This window comes from Notothenia rossii (genome assembly GCF_949606895.1).
Source record: "Notothenia rossii genome assembly, chromosome: 9".
In the NCBI taxonomy this organism is placed as follows: Eukaryota; Metazoa; Chordata; class Actinopteri; order Perciformes; family Nototheniidae; genus Notothenia; species Notothenia rossii.
Genome location: NC_136907.1, coordinates 17,693,713 through 17,717,989, shown reverse-complemented (window position 1 = coordinate 17,717,989; position 24,277 = coordinate 17,693,713). Strand labels below are relative to the sequence as shown.

Below are 24,277 nucleotides of genomic sequence, written 5' to 3'. Positions count from 1 at the left end.
CATGTTTATATGCATGGGCGTGGCATCCTCAATGTGGGTGGGACAATTTTACAGGGGGTGTGGGCAGGTGGTGGACCTCACCTCCTCTATGGGGGACCGGGGGCATGTTCCCCCGGGAAGATTTTTTTTTAAATGTTGAAGTTAAAAACATCAATCTGCTGCACTTTGAGAGCAAAATTAGGGACTAAATCTATGGATACATCTCTCAACACCCATATGAAACAGAACTATAAACAGATTTACTTTTTCTTTATGCATATTTTACAAATCACTCCCCTTTTAAACTGTATTTTTGTGTTACTGTCCTATAGTATGAGTTGGAATTATTTCATACCTGTTATTCTCTTATTTTTTATAACTATAATGATCATATAAAGGTGTGCCTTGGAAATACTTATTTACATAAATGATTACCAAACCGTTTGAGACCCACTACTTAGACTAAAGTGAACTATCTAAACACTCAGAGAATCCTTTACCTCCCTGAGCTGTAGTTATCAGCCTCTCAGTCTGACAGGAGAGGACTCTCCCTCCACCTCTTTAATAACATCACCTTATAGCCGGTGCTAGTGGAGCACGCTTGTTTTCAGCCGATCGCAGCGGGGAAACTGCGCGCATAATTGTAGAACTAAAGACACAGCTACACAAAAAACGCAGCATGTGTACGGCCCATGTGTACGGCTCTGAGAATCTGCCTTGGCACAAAGTAATAGTGAAAACGTGGTACGGAATTTCATTGATTTGGGCATTCTCTCAATAAGCAAGTGGAATGGATTTGATAATGAAACACTGACACGGCACTCTACAGAGAACGGCGAGTGGATAGACCGATGCACGGACTTTCCGCATAGTAAAAGTGGGGGGGTCTAAAATAATCATTTAAAAGGTGGGGGGGGGGACTTGTCCCACCCTCATATAATGGCTGTGACGCCCATGTTTATATGTATTATAATTAAGATTGAGGAGCTTCGTTGTGTTTGTGAAAGCATTTTCTTCAAATAGCCTTTATAAATGGTTAAGTATCAGATCACTGCATGTGAATCCATCATAACAAGATTCAATGAGACATAAAGATAATGCATGTTTTAGCACAGATATTGGAGTCATGAAACATGTGTTGTCATCTCATTCATTCAGGTAGATTGATACCAAGTCAAATATAATACATTTGTCTTTAATTATATGACACCTTATAATTGTTTATCAGCAAAAATCCAGTGGACACTTGTTTAACACCGGAGAGCCTATTTTGTGACTGCTGGTATTTATTCCTACAATTTCCCAGTTTTCTCAATAACATTTTAATGTAACATGGTGTAAGAAATAATATACACAAATTGCTGGAAAGCACAATAACACTTTTATCAGTGCATCACCAGAGGCTGCTTTTAAAAGTAACGCCATTTAAGAGTAAACTGGCGGCACCATGCTTTCACTTTTAAATGTTTTCCTTCTATATTTTAAAAAAATAAATAAAAGAAAATAAAAACCTTTTGGTGTATCTCGCACTATCCTTTTTATGATAGGCTATCTACAATATGCTTTAAATAGATGGGGAAACACCATAAAGACGTGTCATCTGTTTCTCTGGAAGTTACACAGTCATTTCACTTTCAGTTCAGTGCAAACAGGACGCTTAGACATTTAAAAAGCGCTGTGCATTATTTTTTACAATTGAATATAAGACAATCCGTGCATTTTTGTTTGTAAAATGTTTAGTGGCACCGTCCACTGTGGAGTGAAGGGGGTGTTGGTAACCGGACCTCAGCCTTGGTCAGCTGCTCTGAATAACGTTGCCCATTTCGCCTGAAGGCTTGACTAAAGTAAAAATGAAAGCAGTGCAGCACCAACCGCTGCTTCTTTGTTCCAGTTATCCAACGTTTACCTCATTTCTAGATAGATCTTCCTTCAAAGCTGCTTAACTAATGGTGAGTTTTCTGTTCTTTATTTAATCGAAAATGTGAAACTTCGCCTTGTTGCTATAGGCTATATGGAAATAGGTCATGTGTTATGATGTTTACAAAAAGCAAATAGCCTACTTCAATGTGATGTAAAAGGCATAGCAACACTGCATTGATAAACAATAGTGTTTACTCTTACTATACACTTCTTGAGTTTTTCTATGTTCTTCTCTTTTCAACAAGATCATGTGTAAATGAGAAAGTGAAAGCGAGGAACGAAAACCGGATTACAGTATATGACAATGATTTACAGCATCACATCATTGTCTTAACTGCGACTTTATGACTCACTCTTAGACATTTTCGTTTTGATCGCACATATAAGTTGTTTTATAAGATAACAGTGGCATATTTGAATATACATATGATATTTATGATTTATTACGATCGAACTGTTAACATGTGAAATCATTGTTTTATCATACCCATCTATAGACAGGCAAATATTCTTATGTCACATGTATTTAAATGTATACTCCCAGGCCGGGCCTCATTATTAATGCCATCTGCGTATTTAGTCTGAGTGGATTAAAACGCTGCATCATCAATCGACGCTAGATGTCACTAGATGCTGAATCATGGACAACATCCATCGTATTCGTTTATTATTTATATTTTTAGCCAAGCCTGTTATTTTTTTTTGTATTGCTTTGAATGAGCATTTAACATTTTCTCATCTATCTTTATCTGGTTGCTGATATTTGCATTTTTCACGCAGCCATTTTAACAAAAACGGTGGTGGGAAGTACATTTAAGATAATCATACTTTTGTACAGTTTGTGCAACCATATGGCTCTACTCCCATACATTTCAGAGAAAAATAATAACTCACCAGACATTGTTTACGATTGAACTAGTGGTTTGCATTATTGATATGACTTATTCTTTCACCACCAATACAAAATAAATGATCTCATTAAACATTCACAGTGTTTTTGTTGTGTGAACCACACACAATGATACTTGCAGGGTTTTTTTGTAATACTGGATTTATTTCAAAACTACTTTTAGACACTTTTTTAAATTTGTTACTTTGCACATATGCATGTAGGACAAAAAAGGAAACAGCAAATAAATGATAATCCAATTGTATATAGGTTGGAATAAGACTGGTCTACTTTTTACATCTCAAAATAATAGTTCCACTTTTACCAGTTGCAACATTAAAGTGATCTAAACATTAATGCATCAATAATCATAATTGAATACCATTATTTTGTCTGTAATGGGCTATTTGGCATTATGAGTACTTTTGGTTAATTAAGTTTTCTTTTACTGAAGTAGAACTTGAGTCTTCCCCCCCAGTTTACTTTAACACCTCAATAATTTAACACTCTAGGGGTGACTAAGCATGAAGCTGCTTTTGATACTTTAGCACACTAATATACCTGTTAACATTTAAGTCACGTGTTCTATTATAATGTATGTGTATGTCATTTGTTACTCGGGGTTAATCAACTAAATCTATCAGATATGTTCAGATACGATTGTTGTTGTACAGCTTGAGATAAACACTGTACCATGAACAACCACTAGATGGTGCCAAGGCCTTTAATATGAACACCATGAATTTAACTTCTCTATCCTCTGTTGATGGCATGTGGAAAGGGAAGTAAACTATCAGGTTTCATTGTTGATAACTGATAGGGTGCATGACTTGTTTACTTACCTTGAAACTTTACCTTCCTGCTGACCTGATCACATATATCTTTGGAATTTGCATATGTCTGTAGAAGAGTTGACCTTTATAGTTTACTATTACAATATATATATATATATATATATATTGTTATCACAATTACCCTGCAGAGCTGAATAAGAGTCAGGACAGGAAAGCCATTTTCTAAACTAGGGCAGTGACTTTTGAACTACTTTGAACGCTACCGGCCTTTTATATAACAGGATTGCAGGAACCTTTGTTCTAAACAAGTATCACCACCATTTATCATAAACGAAGATTGACTTAACCTATAAAAAACGTTCACACAGAAAAAGCCAGCCAAATGTAAAATAGAAGGTGTGAAGCGATTTGAGTTAAAGCATACGGATGCTTGAGCTTTAGGTATGCATTCGTCTTGTTCCTTAGAATATGTTTTGATGTGTAATGCCTCTGTTATCATCAGTTACCAGGCAAAATCTGTACTGTATATCACAGTAAGGCAAGTAGATAACCTCCAATTCATTGTTGATTTATAGCTATCAAAAGCAAGTTGGAAATTATTTTTCCTTTGCAATATGTTTTCTATGGGGTATAGTGGTTGATGCATTAAAGGGAACTGAATAAGTCATTGATTTTGTGTGCCATAGGACAGTTAAGTCAGTGAATAGCTGAAGAATCTAGGCAACAGAGTGGCCTGCTAGAAACTGGAGGCTCAAGGATTTCTTGTAAATCACGTGACTTAAGAAAAGTCATTGAATGCAGTTTATCATCTGGCCATGGGTGGTGCTGCTGGCAGGGGATGCTGATGCATTTCTAATAAACCGGCCTTGAGCTAGGAAATCTTCTTGGTTTCTAACCTCCACCATCGCTTCCTGCCTTAGCAGTCGCCGCTTTGGGGGGGGCATTCTTCTTGAAGGACCAAGACAAACCTGCCCCATGATCACCAATGTTTTTGCACAATGTGCGAGTGAAAAATAGTAGTCACCCAGAATCCTAGGGTCTAATACCCAAGACCTTTGCATGAACATACGTCACATTTGATATGGCTTGATGGCAGTTTTAGGAACGTTTTTCACTGTGTTTTGATTTATAATATTATCCTAAAATATAAGACAAGGACTATTACATAGTTAACATATTAATTTATTCAGGAAGTCAGTGTTTTATCCACCAAGAGTCAATCCCCCTGTTTAGCACAATGTTAATATACAGTATATCTGTTGAGGATATCATCCTGGCAACTTCCTGTCTTTTTGTGTTACAGACCATTTATCTCACACATCACAACTGTGGTGATGCAGGAAACCCAACCCATCTGGCACTCTGGTGAGTCTAAAACAAGCACAAAGAATCATTTGCAAGTATGATTTGATCCAAATCTGTGAAAAGCATACCGTCATGTCTGTGCCTCTCCAGTATTTTTCTTCACAAAAGAAGCAATTCAGCAAGTAGATACAAGGTTTTCAGTTCCCTGACAATACACAGAAACCCTCTATAATGAGACTTTCCAGATGTTTTATGGACACTTATGTGCTTGGGCAGTTGTATGTCTCTTATCAGATGACAGCAGACTTATTATATGGTAGTGGGAAATGCATTTGATCCCTGTGCCGTTAATTTTCATCCTGCACTTACGACCTCTAACACTCACAGGTGGGAGTTTTGGCTTCAGGTTTGTTGTCTTTAACCAAAGGCGGTAGTTTAAAAAAAGCTTCCACAAATGTTTTTACAGTTTTGCTTACAAGCTGGAAATAGATCATACACTTTGTTTGCTTTAAGACAGTATTTTCATAGATGGAAAAAAAGTAGATGTGCTTTATGCTTGACCTCCATTCATTTGTCAAATCCTTCATATTGGTGTGAAATGGTGCGGTCTGCCTTAAGAAAAAGGCTAACAAACAAGGGTATACATTGATAAGTAATAACATGAATAGAAGTTGCAGTTAAAGCCCTGGTAGCCGGAGGTTGAGATTAGCAGCCGGCACAAAAGCAACATCTGTAAAACACAAAAGCCCACATAAATGCATGCTTTTCTTTAACAGATCTATGGAATGTTTTGAGCATGTCAGCCTGCATGTTTATCCCATGGATGCATAATAAGAGGTTTATCTTCACAACTATTTGTTGTCCTCCTGCTTCCTTGTTTTGATATGACCTTTGCAATTCATAGTGCCAACACATCTAGCCTGTGGCCACACCCACAGCAGGTGGCATGGTAGCACACAGACAGATATGTACAGTGAAAAATGTTGATAAATGGATGATTTGGCTTACATACAGTCAGATGTACCTCTATAAGTGATAATCTCAAAACACCACATGCAGTATGCTATTGTAAAAATGTGTTAAGGAACCACAGGAAAGAAGTTGAGGGAACACTTTGTTGAGAGTTTCCTATGACACAAAACAAAGAGCTTGTCAACTCTGTTAAATAACACAAAGCACATTGCAGGGAATGACTGTAGCTCATTCCATGAGTGATGTTGGGACCAGCAGCTGTGTCGGGGATCTGCTTACTCAGATAACTTTTGCACTAGGATTATGTGGCACTCAGACCTACAAAGCCCTGAGATATATTGCTATCGCCTGTATTTATGGGGATCAGTTTAAGGATTTTATGATCTTCTTCAAGAAGGTCAAGGATTCCTATTAATCAGCCAGGACAGTTCAGTCTCTTATCTGCCATCTTAATTCACTCACTTATTTGTTCTCGCTTATTTACTGCAGGTCTTGGCCTGCACCTCACTTTAGGGCCGTAGATGTAAACACTAAACCCCCTGGCATCTACAAGAAATTTAAGAAGTGACTTTCACAGGAAGCAACACCTGCGGCTAAACCGACACGTGTCTGTCATAATCAGAGCAAAAAAGCTTGTGCAGTGGGCTGTCATTTTTTTCTGCAGCCACGTTGCTATATTGGACAGCAATCCTACCGTGTAATAAGTCCACAAGAAAAATAAAGCATGTGATTCTGAAACTGTCAACAAACAAAAGAGTCCCAAACATTACGTTTCTTTATGTTCAAAGTCACGTATAACAGCCAACATTTGTGACTCTAGACCAAAACTACATTTATCTAAGTGCCACATTTGAAATTGAGTCTGACATAAAGTATAAAAAGTGAAGCGCTTGTTGACGTTCGGGGCTTATAAAAGTTGTCCAACTGTCACTGTTGGCACAGTTAGTCTTTTTTGTCAGTATATTTGATATGACTTGGTTAGCTGGGTTAGCTAGCCAGGAGATCTGCAATAATATTGGAAGGAATTATGTGACCACATCCTGTTAAGCCCCAAGCCTGACAGAACAAATGACCATAACTACACTTCTAAAAGGGGAACATTATAATATTTTTTCTCAAAGTAATGATAAACCTTTGAGTTGGATGTAGAACAGTCAGAATCAATATAGATGTTTTTTATTTTAAAGAAAATTCAGATTGAACATATTAAAAAAACTGTAAATGATAGTGTCCATCCAAAAATTCTTTTTTTACTTATAGTGAAAACTACCCTTGGATGATGGGTTAGTAGACTAAAAGCTTTAGGAATCCAAAGTGCAACATGTAATAAGTACCCTGTATCAAGATTGATACAAAACAAGTGACACTTGACCTTTTTAGAGAGGTTTAGCAAAAAGAACTCCACCTCTGGGGTCATTTGGGTGGAAATGGGCGTTTTTGCCGTTTCTCTGGAACCCATTGGTCGATTTTGATGATTGACATCTCTTTTGAACCGTTAGAGCCAATAGAATCGAAGGGGGATTCCCACATACACACCAACATTACAATTGAGAAGTGGGGGCAATGCGCGCGCAGTTTTCCAAAGCGAAACCTATTTTACGCTCTGAAATCTGAAAACTTAAAAGTAGGTTTATTGCTGATGGATTATCAGAAATCATTGAGTGACACAGACACATTTGATTAACCTATGGATTAACCTTCAGCAGCATTTTTATTGTTTTAATGCCATTGAAGATAACTTTTGATCAGACAACAACAGAGGAAAGACATATTGCCGTGTTTGCTACCTAATGCCACGTGTTGTGATGTCTGTTTTTGTTTCTAATGTCGCGAGTTCTGATCATGGAGTGATGATATAGATACCTATCGATTCTGTGTATTCTCACGATGCTAATTGATATGTTGGATGTGCAGTTACGATAAGTAATTAGGGTGTTATACCGTGAGTTATGTGCTAACGGCGTTAGCATTTTTTCGCTCAGGGCTAATTCAGAGGCTCAGCGTTGGCCTTGTGTATTTTTTTGCTAAAAAACTTTAAAATCATCAGTTAGCTGAGTTTCTTCCCGTTACATGGATATTAAACATTCATAGTTTATTACATCTTAAGAAGCCACAGCAACAGTGCAGTGTCCGCCGAAGGGTCCGTGGGGCTTAAGAGGTTTAAATAAGACAATAAAGCGTACTCCGAACCCAAGTGTGTGCATCACTTATTAGTGTCCGGGTTTCAATTTGGTTTAGATTTTGTTGCAGTGTTTTTAATGAATGTTTTCCAAATGCTGCGCATGTGTTTTCAAGTTGGTGAATATGTTTATCATTTACATGTGTTTTGGCACATTTGTGTTTTAATAATTGCATCATGTATGAAACTGCAGCAAGTTTCTCATTATGGAACTATTTGTGGCCTTTGCAATGCGTTTCCACCTGTCGGCAACCGTAGAAATAGCCTAAAAGAATCCACTGAAATAGTTGCATAGCCATTATAGCACTTAGTCAAGCAAAAATTATGTAATCTGATTATATATTTGTAGGCTAACATTCAGCCCTATATTTCATGGCTCTGAATATCAAGTACATGGTTCTTTGTGACATTTAATAAAACAAAAAGTGAAGTTGTTACAGTTTGAATGCCAAATGCAATCATATGCACATAAAACCCTAAAAGTGAACTTTCACAATCAAGCAGACCTCACATGGAGCCAATTGCTGAGACCAATATATGAGGCATTTGCGTTGACATGATATTTAGCAGCAGCTTGATTCTTCTCCAACTACAAAGTTGTGTAACATTGTTTAAGGGAAACAGTCTGAAGAGGGAAGAAGTGGGAGTGGATGGATGGAGACTGCAGTCTGTTTTCTGTTTGCCAACAACAATCATAGTTGTTTATTTCACCATTAACATGATCTTTCTTAAACTAGTATATTATGCAATGACAACAAAGGTCCCTAACGTTTGTAGAGTAGTTATTTTATCCAAAACTGGATAAGTAATGATTTTTTGGATTTTAGCCCAGCAAGTTGTAGACATACACTCTGTAAAAAGGTGTGTTACTAGGAGACAATGTATTCACACATTTAGGGTCAGAAAGACTATCTTTACTCATGATTTATGACAACATTTGTATGAGACCTTTAATGTTTGAGTCAGAAGTATGACTACACAAGAAGTCATCTTCCAGAGCTTGCAGGGTTATATAAAATGCATCATTCAATAGAGTGTGATTCTTATAATAAGAATATAAGTGTAGATAAGAGTCATCCCTGCAGTAGTCTGCGGACCAAAAACACACGTGGTTGATGCCATCTGAGGCCTGGTTTGACCGGTTTATATTCTACTCGGTGTCATATTACGGGCACTGAGCCACCCTGCCAAGGCACAGACATTTTTTTGAGAGGGTGTGTGGGTGTTGGTGTGGGTGTGGGGTGCATGTTGGTCTGCGTAAGTGTGTGTTTGTGTGTAAGATAGAGGCAACAGGGTTCTACCATTTCTAGTAAGTCAGCTGACTTCATTAAACTGTCTCCTCCCTTTTATGTCTCTCTATCTCTCTCGTAAAGACTTGCCACCCTAAATACACACACACACACACACACACACACACACACACACACACACACACACACACACACACACACACACACACACACACACACACACACACACACACACACACACACACAACACAAATATGGCTTTAGTCTTTGCAGAAAGTTAACTGACTTATTTTCTCTCTCCCTCTATTTCTCTGACTCTCTTGCCCACACCTGGGCTCTTTCATGAATGTTTACATGAATTAGGTCTTTGTTTAGCAGTAGTCCAGGGATTACGTGTTCTGCATTAAAAAACATTATTAGCAAAAGTGCTTAAAACCCCGAGCCTGTTTTTCAGGTCTCAGGCTCGAAAATGACATTCCCAGAACAAATGACCATATCTTCCCTTCTAAAAGGGTTAAATTAATAATATTTTTTCTTAAAGTAATGATAAACCTGTGAGTTGGATGTAGAAAAGTCAGAATCAATATAGATGTTTTTTATTTTAAAGAAAATTCAGATTGAACATGGTAAAAAACTGTAAATTATAGTGTCCGTCCAAACATTATGTTGTACTCGTGAAAACTAACCTTGGATGATGGGTTAGTAGACTAAAAGCTTTAGGAATCCAAAGTACAACATATAATAAGTACCCTGTATCAAGATTGATGCAAAACAAGTGATATTTGACCTTTTTAGACAGATTTATTAAAAAAAAACTCTTCTGGGGCCATTTGGGTGGATTTTCCATATCTCTGGCCCCCCTTGTTCGATTTTGACATGTGACATCTCTTTTTGACCGTTAAAGCCAATTGAATCCAAGGGAAATCGTCCCGTGAGAAATATCCTGCAAGCAATATCAAGCAACGGAAAAGCTGTTTTATTGCTTATGGATTATCAGAACATTTCAAAGGGGACACAGACACATTGGATTAACCTATGGATTAACTACAGCATTGTTTGTGCATCGTAAGTGCATAAGTAATAAGGGAGCTAGGAGTGATTATCGGTGCAGTAATAGGTTAGCATTTTTCGCTCAGGGGTCATTTAGATGCTTCTTATGAGACTTGTGTTTTGTTTTGGTAAAAATTGTTTGTATCGTCAGTTAGCTGAGATTATTTCCGTTAATCTGGTATAACACATTAATAAGCTTCTAAATATTAAGATCCCCTGAAACACAGTGTCTCGTGAAAAAAACAAACAAGAGTACCCGCTGGCGGGGACCTTGGGGTTTAAAGGCCCTGACACACCAAGCAGTCACCAGAGGACTCGCCGACGCCGGCTGTTGCGTCGCCGTGTTCTCCTGCGTCTTGGCCATGTGTCGCACGGGAACACACTGCAAAGACTTCAGTGCGTGAGTGGCAATAACTCTCCTTACCAGCAGGCGGCGGTAGTGTGTATTCGTCATTCAAAAGAGGCAACACCGGAAGACAGAGAAGAAGAACAGACTGCGTGATATAAACAAACAACAAATAGCGTGTGCGTTCCATTTTCACTCTCCTCCATCAAAAACATGTTTCGTGCGGCACTGGAGCTAGATTTGGGTTCTGCCCGCTCTGTATTAATGTCATGTGGATTTTCCTGTCATGTTGACAGGTTATCATCATGTAGGCGTTGATAAAACCTCATTCTAATGTTGTGTTGTGTGTATGAAGGTACGAAATAAAGTTTTGCATTGCCTATCGTGCTATTTGTGTTTATTCTTTGAATCACACAGCGATACGAAACAATAACAATGTGCCTACATAACTGTCAGTTGCAGCCCTAGCATTAGTATTGGTTATAGTAACAGCTACAACATTAAAATACTTCTAGGCAGATTGAGGAGGATAATGGGAGAATGAACAGAGGGGCAGAAACATCCATCTGAATAATAATAACTTTATTTGTATCGCACCTTTCATACAGGGGATTGCAGTTCAAAGTGCTTTACATCAGTAAGAAATAAGATATAAAATCAGTGTAAAACAAGCAGCAAGAGCAAAGCATAAAGTGGGATAAAATAATATATATATAGTAATCCCAACAGGCCACCTTGTTTAAGGTTTGATTCAGTTTTAGTATAATATAAAATGCATGAATGAATGATGAAATGAGCACTTAAAGTGCAGACATACTATAATTATATTGAGGTACTTGAGACTAATCCTGCAACTTTATAGTTCTGCTCCACAACAGTTCGAGAATGAAGAAACCTTCATGTATGAAAGGCTACATGTGAATAGACGGGCAGAAAACCGGCTTGCACATTTACATTTCAATCTTGAACAATGAACAGCGGTAGACAGTATCTCATTTAGTATCATCATCCTGCGCTTCGCCGGAGGCCTTCGAGTGCTGAGTGTGCTTGGCCTTTCTCCGAGCGGTGCCGGTGTGGTGCAGATGGTGGATTCTGCCAGGGGAGGGCAGGGCTCAGCATCAAAGTGGAAGGAGTCCTCGGTGGTGCTGGTCGAGGTTTCACTGCTGGTGCCACCGGGGGTTGATTCTGCAGCCACAGGACGTTCCTTAATTTTTTTTAAACTAAATTCACAGTTAGTTGGATTTAATACCATGGCTTCTTAAAACTGTTTACTAGGCATTCATAACAAAACAATACCCTGAAATGTGTGTGCCATTAGTTTGGGGTGTGGTCAAGTGTGAGAGGTACATTGTAGACACATTGTGATGGCTCTATTCAGATGCTAAAGACATACTTCTAGAAGATTCAGAACAATACAAAATATAATCAAGACATATTTTATCATGTATTAATTATAGGTTAAGATAAAAGCGTTATTGATCCCATGATGAATTTCATAAGCTACCCAGCAGTATATCATGTAATTTAAATTAGCTCCTCCTTTACCAGCTGCAACATTAAGGTGATGAGCACATCAATAATTATAATACAATAATATACATATTATTCTGTTATTGTTATATTTACCACTGTAACCATCAAATGAATGAAAATAATGTTTTTGTAAATGAAAGAAGCAAGAAACACTTATTTGTACTCAACAAATAAAATAGTTAACGTGATGGTGAGGTTCGAAGTACCCTCCTTCCTTCTTGTGTAGGGCTCTAAAAACTGCAGCCTGGTCAGGATCCACTGCTGTCTGCCAGTCCTTTGTGCTCCACAACTACCTGAAGGGGCAAGTTTCCTGTACCGGGTGTACCGGGTGTACTGGGTTCGCAGAGAATCCCACTTGTTCCTCAGCTCTTTCTCTGAAGCACACAAATAAACGATGTAAGCATTGTGGCTAGTTAGCATGTCCAATTCATATCTATATGCAGTGCCAAACTGCACAGCTAGCAACAGCTAGCAACAACATAACAACAAAACACAAGGTTGAAATAACAAATTACATTTCACGTTAACGTCACTGTACGCTGGCAAACAATAAAAAGCCAACAGTATCTGCTAAAGAGCTCAATTGATGAAAAAGATAATCTTACCCGAGAAACCAAGTTGCGTTTCAATGTCTCGCCAGAGTCCGGTTTTCACTACACGGTTTGAGTACCTTTTCTCTGTGATGTCGTACAGAGCTCGCCTCTCCTGGATCAAGGTGATGAGCAGGTCTTCGTTTCCGTGATTAGAGATCGCCATGGTGAGATGAAAATGAATAGCAGTCTGTGTGTGCCTTCTTAAATCGTTTGTTTATGTCCCTCACTGTCGTTTAGCTTCTCATGCACTGATTCGCTAGCTGAACAGCCAATCAGAGTGATTGCTTGGTCCGACTGCCTGACCCGATTCAACATGTTGAATCGGCCATGCATCGGGTCAGGCAGTCCAAATAAGGCGTGTCACGGCCGACGGTGCGGGACACACCAAATTGAGTTTGGGCGACAGGACATGCTTCGTCTTCCGACTAACGAAAACGGCCGAAATCGGCCTGGTGTGTCAGGGCCATAACAGGTTAAATTGTCAAAAGTAATTAAGGTACTAAACAAAAAGGGCCCATCTGTGAATATCCCATGAATACATTTCCTACTGTTGGATTATTATTGCTAAGCATTTAGGTAATGAAGGTGGTATAAATCCTTTATACTAATAGTTTTTCAATAGTTGTATATCTGGAACAAATCTATTATAGCTATTGTGATCATGTTTTCAGTGTAAACTAGCTTAATCTGAAAAGTAAACTATTAGCTGTAGCTTTCAAATGTCGCCGAATCTGGATATCTGCAAACAAAGATAATGACACATATCAGACATTAAATCAGATACTAAGCTTGTGACTAACCCATTAACAATGTTTAAATTATTTGTAATTGTTTGAACTGTACACTGAATGCAACGGGAAAGCTAATTAAGCTATAATTGCAGGTGTTCTTACTCGTGTTACCATTTTGGATAAGAGTTACCATAATCCAGACGGCATTGTGTAAAGACATAAATACTTTGAGTTTAGAGATGCTGTTGGAGCAATACATTGATTTAAATTGTTTAATAGTTCACCATTTACTTTCAGGTTGTTTTTCTAATAGTACATGTATTTTTATTTAGTGTAATTATTTTAGGCGACCTGATGATTATGTATCTATTGGAGACAGGTGGTGCTGGGATTGGCGCACCAGAGAGACCATATGAAGCTGGGGAAGCGGCAGTGCAGGAGAATACGTTAAACCATTGTTCTTTATGATGTTGGGTTTATGGAATACAATAAAAACATATACCCAAAAGGATATTCTTGCAAATGATTCCCTCACTGGTGCCCCAGCAGCACTTTAATTTAGTTATATTTCCTTATAGTTTTCGCGCGCTACAGATGCTTCTAAATCGATGACTGATTGATTCGGTCGTTTGTCAAAGCTCAGAATTGAAACAAAGTTGGTAGCTTGTTATCGGTTGGCACGAAGCCACGGCCCAATTTTTCCATGATATGTTTTATTACTGTGATTACAAGGGAATAACTTTTCAAAGTGGGGCAAAGTTCACAGACACCTTTCATTGACCCCAGACGTTACCAAGGAAGTTTCAACATCAAAAGAAAACCATAAACATGTAACACTCAACTGTATGTATTTAGTCTGCAGGTTGACCAGGATTTCTAAACAGGTATCTGCACGTTCTCGAGCGATGTTTTGTTGTTCGGTGGGATAAATGAGAGGACCTGGCAGTGCAACTGAGCCATAAAATAATTGAGAAATCGGGTTGATTATCTTAATGACACAGGATTCCTGTACATCTCTTTCCCAGAGCACCTGTGTTTTCACACATTAACACTTTTTTTCTTTTTGAACAAACAGGAAAATAAAATGCAAAACATATTTAACGAACTGCCTGTGCTAGGGATTGTTTTTGCTTTACAGTTGTTGTGGTTACTAAACAAGATCAGTTTAACTGTATTAATGCCTTTTGACTGTAAGTTGAGGTGTCAAAAATGTCCCTTTTCTTATCCTACTATTCTCATAATTGACCACACAGAATAACCTCACGTTGTGTCTGATCATATCCCACAAGTTCACAGCAGACTTTTTATAAATGGTTCAACTAGAGACAGCTCTGGTGTTTCCCGTAAATCAGCAGACCAATTTCCACTTATTCAACCTCCCTCCCTCCCTCCCTCCCTCCCTCCTTCTCTCACACCCACACCACACACCCACACACACACACACACACACACACACACACACACACACACACACACACACACACACACACACACACACACACACACACACTCACACTCACACTCACACACACACACACACACACACACACACACACACACACACACACACACACACACAAACACACACACTCAAGCCTGTTAAAAACATGCAGTTTTGAAATGACTCTCTCCCCCAAAGCTCCTTCTTTTTCTCAGCTTAGCTTTCAAGTCCTCACTTTCAAATATATTCTGGAGAGTGATCCTGCACTCAATATCTGCATTATACAGTAAATGGATGATTCATTCATTAGACCACATCGATTAGTATCAGCAATGTTATTTAAAAGAAGAAGAAGAAGAAGAAGAAGAAGAAGAAGAAGAAGATATTAATCCCCAATGGGGAAATTGCTTTTTTCACTGACATTGAATCCATTGGTTGATAGACTTAAGCACACAGCACCACATGCAGGATAGGAGAGGGGGAGTGAAGGAGCAGCCAGTTCATTGGTGCCCAGAGCGGTTGGGGGTTCGGTACTTTGCTCAAGGGCACCTTGGCAGTGGCCCAGGAGTTGCTGTGGTGTGTCCCTACAGGCTAAGCCCCCTATAGAGACATGGTTGCACCTTAACACTCATTCATCTTGTAAATTACTTGGTGACAAAGATGTGTTCAAATGTTGTCATTTATTATGATTCTAAACTTTCACAAACAATTTGTTATAATCAGAATCAGAATACTTTATTCCTCCTTGGGGGAAATAAGCAAATTTCCGCTGCAAAAAAACAAGCATCTTTCTCTACAAGGCGGTTTAGAGAGGGAGCATATTTAGAAGCTACAAAAAACATGTAACTAATAGAAAAATAAGATAAAATACCAGGCTAAAAGTTGAAAATATAAAGAATCTAGCATGCACTATTGGCCCATGCGGACTATATGCAACTTTCAGAGACTATTGTGGGGATTTTGTGTGAATTACTTCGATAAGAACTACAATTAGCCAACTTCTGCCTTGAGCTTCCTGCTATTGTTTTCAGCTTTCTCAAAAACCTCTCTCCTGTGCTGCAGCATGGGCAGTTTGAAGAGACACAGTAGGCCTGTCAAAAGAGGTTATGGCGGGTTTAAATTAAACGTTATCTCAGTTATATTCAAGCAAATATGGATAAGCACTTTTGCTGTAGTAAATTATTTTTAATAACTGTCGCATGATTTAAAATCGTACCAAGTAAATAAACTTGTCTTTGTTCTAAACAAAGATCTCAAAAACTTGGGATGAATCCAGCTGTGACGAGTGTTCAGTTTTGGGATGAATGTACTGCAGGGAGTGAGCCCCTGTGGCCTTATGAGTCACAATGAAACTAATACATAACTGCTTAAAAATATGTTGTTATATTTTGATAATGCTGAGTGTAATAATTAGTTGAGTCATTAAACACTAAAAATAGTGGAAACAGAAACTGTGAGCTGGCAGCCTCTCTCTTTATCAAATTAAGAGTTTCTGCCTGAAATGCCGATTGGGTGACTTTTCGTTTCGCACGTGACAGGGTTTCTTCAATTCTTTACATGTTAAGACCTATTTTCACCTTTGTTTCCTTAACACTACAGTAATCAATTGAAGTAAAAGGTGAGATTTACATTTTGCGACCTGTATTCCATATCCAGGAAAAGTCTTAAAGCAACAGTAAGAGGCAGAAGGGAGAGGTGTACATTTGCATAAAATGACACACATAGACACTCAAAGAAATATTTCCCTGAGGAACTCCCACCTCTTCCTCTATAAATTATCACCAACTGACACCAACATCCTATTTTTATTTATAGGATTGATACTAAATAAATATCCAGTTGTAACAGGAAACGGAGAGAACAACACGTTATCCATGTGTGTTTTACGTGTCTCGGTTGGTATGCACTGTATTGTCCAGCAGCATATTTGTCTCGCCTAACAACATAATTAAATCAAACCAAATGGCATCACCATACCTGAAACTCAACCCACTTAACCAGGAATGCTATTTGGTGTTTTTTTAGAAGAGTGACACACCCATATCTATTTATCATATTTATGAGCTCTTGTATCTGTGCCTTTTTATTAGACAACAACCGTAGAGCTGTTATGTAAGAATCATTCAGATCTACAACACTGAACAAACTGCAATACTGTATTTAACTTTTTTTGTAATCTCCTTTAAGTCAAGTATACAGAGGTTCATAAAGTAACACCATCTGAAATGCCCTCTGAGTGTGAAGAATAATCACCTATGACTAATATATTATGGAATTGGCTGTTTGAATGAATACATAAGCAGAATTTAAATGTGCTATCTCGTTTAAATGGAGCTTATTTCGTCTCACAGTACAATATGTCACTTTTCTATACACCAGTCATGTGTTTTGAATGTAAAATGTATATGCAAATGATGTTTTCAATGTAGTATAGTAAAATGTTCAAGATTTGCCTCTTATTTGTAGGCAAGTAGAGTAGACGTATAAAAACAACTCAAGTAGGTTTGCTTTGACAAGGGAAAATGTGGTCAATCATATAGAGAATTGTCTAACAATATCTATAATAATATATTGGCACTCAAAGCAGCACCATTCACACCCTGAGCCACAGCACGCTTTTATACATGTAAACAGTACGTGAGACTTGTAAGTAACACCCTCATGATACATGTGTAATTGATGGTCTGTGGCTTTGAGATAATACAGTTTTCTCTGATGTACAGATGGCTGTTTTTAACTGTATGACTTAACTCTCAGACTGGGTCAAACAAAAGACAGACCCCTTTAACACAGATGTGTCGTGCTACAGATGCATGATAATAATAATAATAATAATAATAATAACAATAACAATAAACTTTATTTGTATAGCACCTTTCAAGCACAAAGCAGCACAAAGTGCTTTACAGAAAACACAACAACAATATTAAAATAATATCAAAATGAATACAAAACAAGATAAAACATCTACAGTGATAATATGTTAAAATAAAACATTTAAAAAACAAATTTGAAATGTAAAATAAAAGCAAAACAGAAAAGAAATATAGTAAAACATGGACAATGATACTAGTGACAATTGAAAGTTAACCCAAATTAAAAGCAATATTAAAAAGATATATTTTTAATTGGTTTTAAACATTTCCAGGTAGTTTGCTGATCCACGGGGATTCCATAGTTTAGGGTCGTAAAAACGGAACGCTGCCTCCCCAGATCTCTTCTGTGATATCCTTGGAATTTCTACAAGCAGGGCACTGGAGGATCTAAGGATTCTTGTTGGAACATAAAAAGAAAGGCAGTCGCTGAGATAAGAAGCTGCTAGGTGATGTAAAGCTTTGTAGATTAATAAAAGGACTCTAAAGTCGATTCTAAAAGAAACAGCTAACCAGTGGAATGATGCCAGCACAGGGGAAATGTGTTCTCTTTTTGTGGTGCTAGTTCAAATTCTTGCCCTTTTGGACTAGTTGTAGTTTCCGGTGATCCCAGTCTATCAAACACCGACAGTTTCCCAAAAGTTTGAGCAACTCAAATCACTATCAGAACACTACACAAAATACAAGATTGGATATTTTGATGGAAAACAAATGAAATTCCTTGTTTGTAAAGATTGTGTGATCATTCAGCATTACAGTTTCTTCAAAATGTATGTGGTGTTGCAAATTGTCCTCAATAAGCCTCTTGAAGACAGGGTTAAAATAAGAAAAGATACAATTGCTATTGGTTTAAACATGTTGAACATGACCCAAGAAAGACTTTGAAGATAATACAGAAAAAGTAAAGATACAAACTCAGTGAAATAACGTTTCTTTTTAAAGAACAAAATAACAATCTGCTCATAAATACATGTTAAAACACACACACACACATAGACACACACACACACACACACACACACACACACACACACACACACACACACATACACACACACAACAACACACACACACACACACACACACACACACACACACACACACACACACACACACACACACACACACACACATTGGCTGGCGTGAAACGCTTTTGGCCCGTTAAGAATACTTGTAGAGCTGAAGCCAGGGATCTTACTGCTCAGACAAACTCGCAGGAATCCCTTTTAAAGACAGTTTTTCAGAAACAAACTGGTCAATACCACATTATGTAGTTTTGGTTAAACATCGTGAATTTCCGGATGGAAGTACAGCGGGTGTATTTACCACAGCGTTAGATTGGAGCAATAACAGTCATTGTCACGAGAGTGAAAAAACCTAGGGAAATACCAAGCCTGCCTGATTTTAACCTACTAGCTGCGGTGTGTGTGTGTGTGTGTGTGCGTGCGTGCGTGCGCATGTGTGTGTGTGCGCGTGCGTGACAGCTTCAGGGGAAGTAACCGAGCATTTCTGTCATTTCACAACTGAAGTATAAAAAAAAGGTCTTGTTGCTTTTCAGTTTAAAGTGAGTCGGTTTCTAGTGTAATTAACATAACGATTGTCAAGTGAAATGTTTACACTCAGATGGAAAGCACCAGAGATACCTTTCTATACTACACACACACACACACACACACACACACACACACACACACACACACACACACACACACACACACACACACACACACACACACACACACACACACACACACACACACACACACACACACACTCCCCCTCCCCTCCCTTTGACTCCTCCACAGTCTTGTGGGTTTTATAATTTACTATTTAGCTGTCATCCCATGTATGCTGTTAACGGGGAGTGACAGTTAAGAGTTGTGGGTTTGGTATCTCCACCTAACACCGTTTCCTGAGATGAAACACTATCAGGGTACTTTATAGTGTTTTGACTGATAGATTGAAAGGATAAGGCGATAATCTTTATTCTTCATTTTTTCACGACTTAATACATCTTAACAAGAACTGATCAGAGATTTCAAATGCATCAGTGCCCCACGAAGTTGCAGTGGTTGAAACGTTTCTTCATTACCAAGAAAACACACACTTATTTTAAGTCAAACCCAAACATTGCCCTGCAGTATTTAATACTCTCTACTGCAATACATGTGTGTTGCTCCATGATTGTTGAAAACAATGTTGATTAAAACCAGTCATTTTGATCAATTACACAATAAAGAAATGTATCTCCCATACAATAATACATAATAAAATGAAAACTTTATGTAGACATGCAGGATCATGAATACATGGATACGTTTCAAGCAGCTGAAATATGCACACAATGTAAAAACTTGTATTCAAACTTCAAAAATGATAGCGTTGATGCCAGAAATGTCCACAGATACCAAACATCTCAGCCTTAAAAAAGCCTTGTGTTTTAATATTTAGCTGAATTGATAGAGATAGATTATGCCGATACAGATGTCAAAGTGGGACAATATGATTTGTCCAAGCTTAAATGTAATTTACAAAAAAGTGTAGGTGTAGGTGATGGGAAAAGTATATATATTATTCTTTCGTATCATTTCATTTTTAAGATAAGATAAAATAAGATAAGATGGACCTTTATTTCTCCCTGTGGGAAAGTTCAGCAGTAAAGCAGCAACAGCGTGAGAGTGAAAAGCAGGACCGTACAGATTCACACGAGGATAATACAATTAAAAATAACATTATATAAGTCACTGTTAAAACGAGATGTCACAACAAGATAAAACGTTGATCATCTGAATTAATATAAACATATTTGAGTTCAGATTTCACTGAATGAGTAGGGGTATGAATACACTACATTCAAAATGTCACCGTGATTCAACATGTTGCTTCCTCCAAAACATAAAGTATAAATGTGAAAGACATGATAAATACATTAGTTAAAGAACAGCAAAATTGATGAAAACTGCTTATGCAAATAATATTGCAAAACACTGGAGCAAGAATACTTGCAAAGCAAACAAACAAATAAAACCCCACCCAAGTGTATCAGATAGACGTCTGACTCAGTGAACAGGTTTACAGGTGGAGAGTGGCACAACTCCAACACATCCATCACTCACCACCTCTGTCATTTACTGCATTCAGCCTCAGACACTGTCACACACTTCTTGATAAAACTATTCAAGCCCTTTGGGGGCAGTTTAGAAACTTCCCAGGAGACATTTTCTACTTCCTTCTTCCTGACCTGGGTTTGCATGAACAAACTATGTGCTGCTGCAGCATATTTGTACCTTTTATTCCTCACAAACATCACAGACATGTCTTCCAGTTGAGCGAATCAAAAGGTAATAGATAGGAGATAAAGTATCTTGAAAAACATGAAGATGAAAAAACGTTCCCACTTGGTGATTCAGTACCACGTTTTTTTATTAGGCCCAATTAGTTTTACGAAAGTGACATACAAAACATAAACATAGCATAAAAAGTAAGGAAATGTATGTTTGGTAGATTATTTCTTTGTTGTAACAATGCTTCTTGGCAATACATCTTAAACCGTGGGAAAGCCTGTTTATTTCTCAGAGCTGAGTATATTGGTTGCGCCCCACCGAATCTCTTGTGCCATTGCCAAACAGCTTTTTGTTGCCTTTGATATTGACTCTTGTTTTGAGCTCCTGGTATGGGCCCTGCTACAGTCGTCAGTTGGTGTCTGCTCCAAGAATTGGCATGCCACGTTTGACTGATCTGGATAAGGCTCGTGCGATAGGGCAACTTGAAGCTGGTGTTCCGTGGAACCAAGTTGCAGCATTATCTGGAGAGAGCCCTACCATCTGGAAAACTGAAGGCCAAGTGCCATATAATGGGGGATTTCAGAGACAGGGCGAGAAGTGGGCATCCCAAGAAGAAGGCACCCCAATAAGAGTGTTTCCTCATCCTGTCAGCACTTGGGAAACGTTGGCAGTCTTCTATAGATTTGCAGTCAAGGTTTACAGGGCGATATGGCCTGCACGCAGCCAATCAGCGGTCTCATAGGGCTGCCTGGAGGCCTGCCATGACTGCCCTTAAATTAATAAATTGTTAATTTGCTAATATGTCTTGTTTCATCAGATTTCAATCATCCAATCCACCAAACAACACCAAGCAAGAGTCAACAGCAATACAAAGCTGAATAACATTGGCAGAGGTGATTTGGCAAATGTTTCATGGGCGCAACCCACATACTCAGCTCTGCTGCTTATCCCACTAATGCAGGGGTGTCAAACTCAATTTCATGGCGGGCCACATTTGCATTATTGTTGCACTCAAAGGGCCGGTTGTAACTTTAAGACTATATCAAAATAAATATATAAATATATCATATATATAAAATAAGGTTTTTACATATTGCTCTGCATTGGATTATTATCAGGGTAATAACTTCATAATTAACTACGTCTGAAAGCAGAAGTCCAGGGCAAATAATTGCAAGTCTCTTCAGTGAGAATGTCACAAAATGATTTAAAAAGAAAAGCCAATTTCTGGAAAAAAAAGCAATATAAAAAAAAGGGCAAATTCTAAGAAAAAAGTCAAATTTGAGATGCATTGTGCTCCATGTATGGGCAACGTTCTCCTGTAAAGCGGCACGTAACCGTATAATAAACATATTATATTCTTTGCAAGCTCTTGTGGGCCACATAAAATGAAGTCGCGGGCCGGATTTGGCCCCCGGGCCTTTAGTTTGACACCCCTGCACTAATGCATGTTCCTTACAAATGTGGCACCATTTAAAAGAGAAATAGACAAGCTTTCAAACTGTTTAAGATGTATTGCCAAGAAGCATTGTTACACCAAAGAAATAATCTACCAAACTCAAATGTACTTACTTGTTGTGCTAGGTTTAAAAAAACATGCGGACTACTATAATCACAACAGACTTACTATACACATATGTAGCACGGTATACACACACACATGTAAAGCTTATCCACTCACTTTTATTTATCTTCTTTTTTATCTTCCATTAACTAAAAATCTAAAATATATACATTTTATTTTTGCCGAATCTTCCTGAAGAAATTAGGCATTTGTGTGGTTGCACAATTAATACAACTTGTAACAAAGAAAAAAACATTGATTTAATCTATGCAAAAACCTGGATACATACACATTTTCATATATCTTCATATTAATAAATGTATATCTATAAAATATAAGGAGTATAAGTAAACTGTTAAACTAAACTACTTGACTTTTGAATTCATGTTGGCATTAAGTTTTGTGCTGCTACTTTCAAAATGTAATCTAAAACCTCCACCTTTTCTTTGTCTTGATTTTTTTTGACGAACAAATTCCTTAGAGTTTCTTTTCTGTCTTCTTCCTTTTGTTTAGTTTTCAGATTTACTGATGCAACCAAATCTGCCAGACCGTTTAAATGCATTCCTGATGTTTGATTGTTTTGTAAAATGAAAGAAATGGGAATTCTTCTTTTGCTTAGCTGCTTTTAGTTGCTACCAAACGTATGTCAAGTACAATGAAAAGATAAAAGATGTGTTCCACAAATAGGAATATTTGCAATAAGTCAGAAATGTAATAATGATCACTTTGTTCTGCTTTCTAACAGAAAACCTCTTCGTCTGAAGCAGAAGAAGAAAGAAGGAAGAAGAAAATATGATGGCCGTCCGTGAAGGAAATGCTTGAAACTTAAAAGGAGACAGTTCGTGGGAATTGTGGTAATATATTTTCCGCAACAATTGATGGGCATCCAGTAAAGAAATGTGTTCTTAGGTCAATGTTTAAAGAGTGTCACATCCGCTATTTCAAGTGTTTCCGGTCTACAGTTAACCAACCTCAGGACACAAGCTCGTCAACATGTCTTTATTTTCAGAGATAAATAACTACAAAAAGGGTTCATGAAGAAATAATTCTGCTTTTTTTTTTCATCCATCGATGTTCACTTGACCTGATATTTTGATTGGACTTAATAGTGATAGGACAAACAACCTGACTTCTATGGGATTAGTAAATTATTATTTAGCCAGAAAGTTACCCGCAGAGTCAATGCAGTTTAACAGCAAATATGTGTTTTTCAAATAACACTTTCAATCAAGAGGATGCTTTATGTTGGAGTTATGGTTTGATCACAAAGGCTCTATCATTTAATGAAGTGTACTGTGTGCTGCTATTATAAATATTTGATAATAAACTATACATTTCTGAAGTGATACTGCTTTTTACTTTTTCCTGTGTCTGTGAGTGATGAATAAAACACATTTTTAAATTAAAATGTAGATAAATAATGTATCTTTTAGTAAAAAGCCCACCTCCCTTTACCTCCGCAAATCATTTCTAATGTGTGTGTAAAACAGGTTGGGCTGCTAACTGTCCTTGTAAACACAGATCCGGCTACAGACATTTATAAAGTTGTTTAACCACAACCTGGATGAGATTAA

At 37.8% G+C, this 24,277-nt stretch overlaps 2 long non-coding RNA genes across 2 annotated transcripts; one reads left to right on the top strand and one right to left on the bottom strand.

Annotated features, from left to right (window-relative positions):
- The first annotated feature begins 1,617 nt into the window (after positions 1–1,617).
- On the top strand, positions 1,618–24,049 carry LOC307018113. The gene is made up of 3 exons (XR_013802332.1): positions 1,618–1,928; positions 4,886–4,947; positions 23,449–24,049. It is a non-coding gene; the product is annotated as an uncharacterized lncRNA (long non-coding RNA).
- On the bottom strand, positions 11,250–13,336 carry LOC307019620. The gene is made up of 2 exons (XR_013802712.1): positions 12,823–13,336; positions 11,250–12,591 (listed from the first exon to the last, which is right to left on the bottom strand). It is a non-coding gene; the product is annotated as an uncharacterized lncRNA (long non-coding RNA).
- Positions 24,050–24,277: the final 228 nt, after the last annotated feature.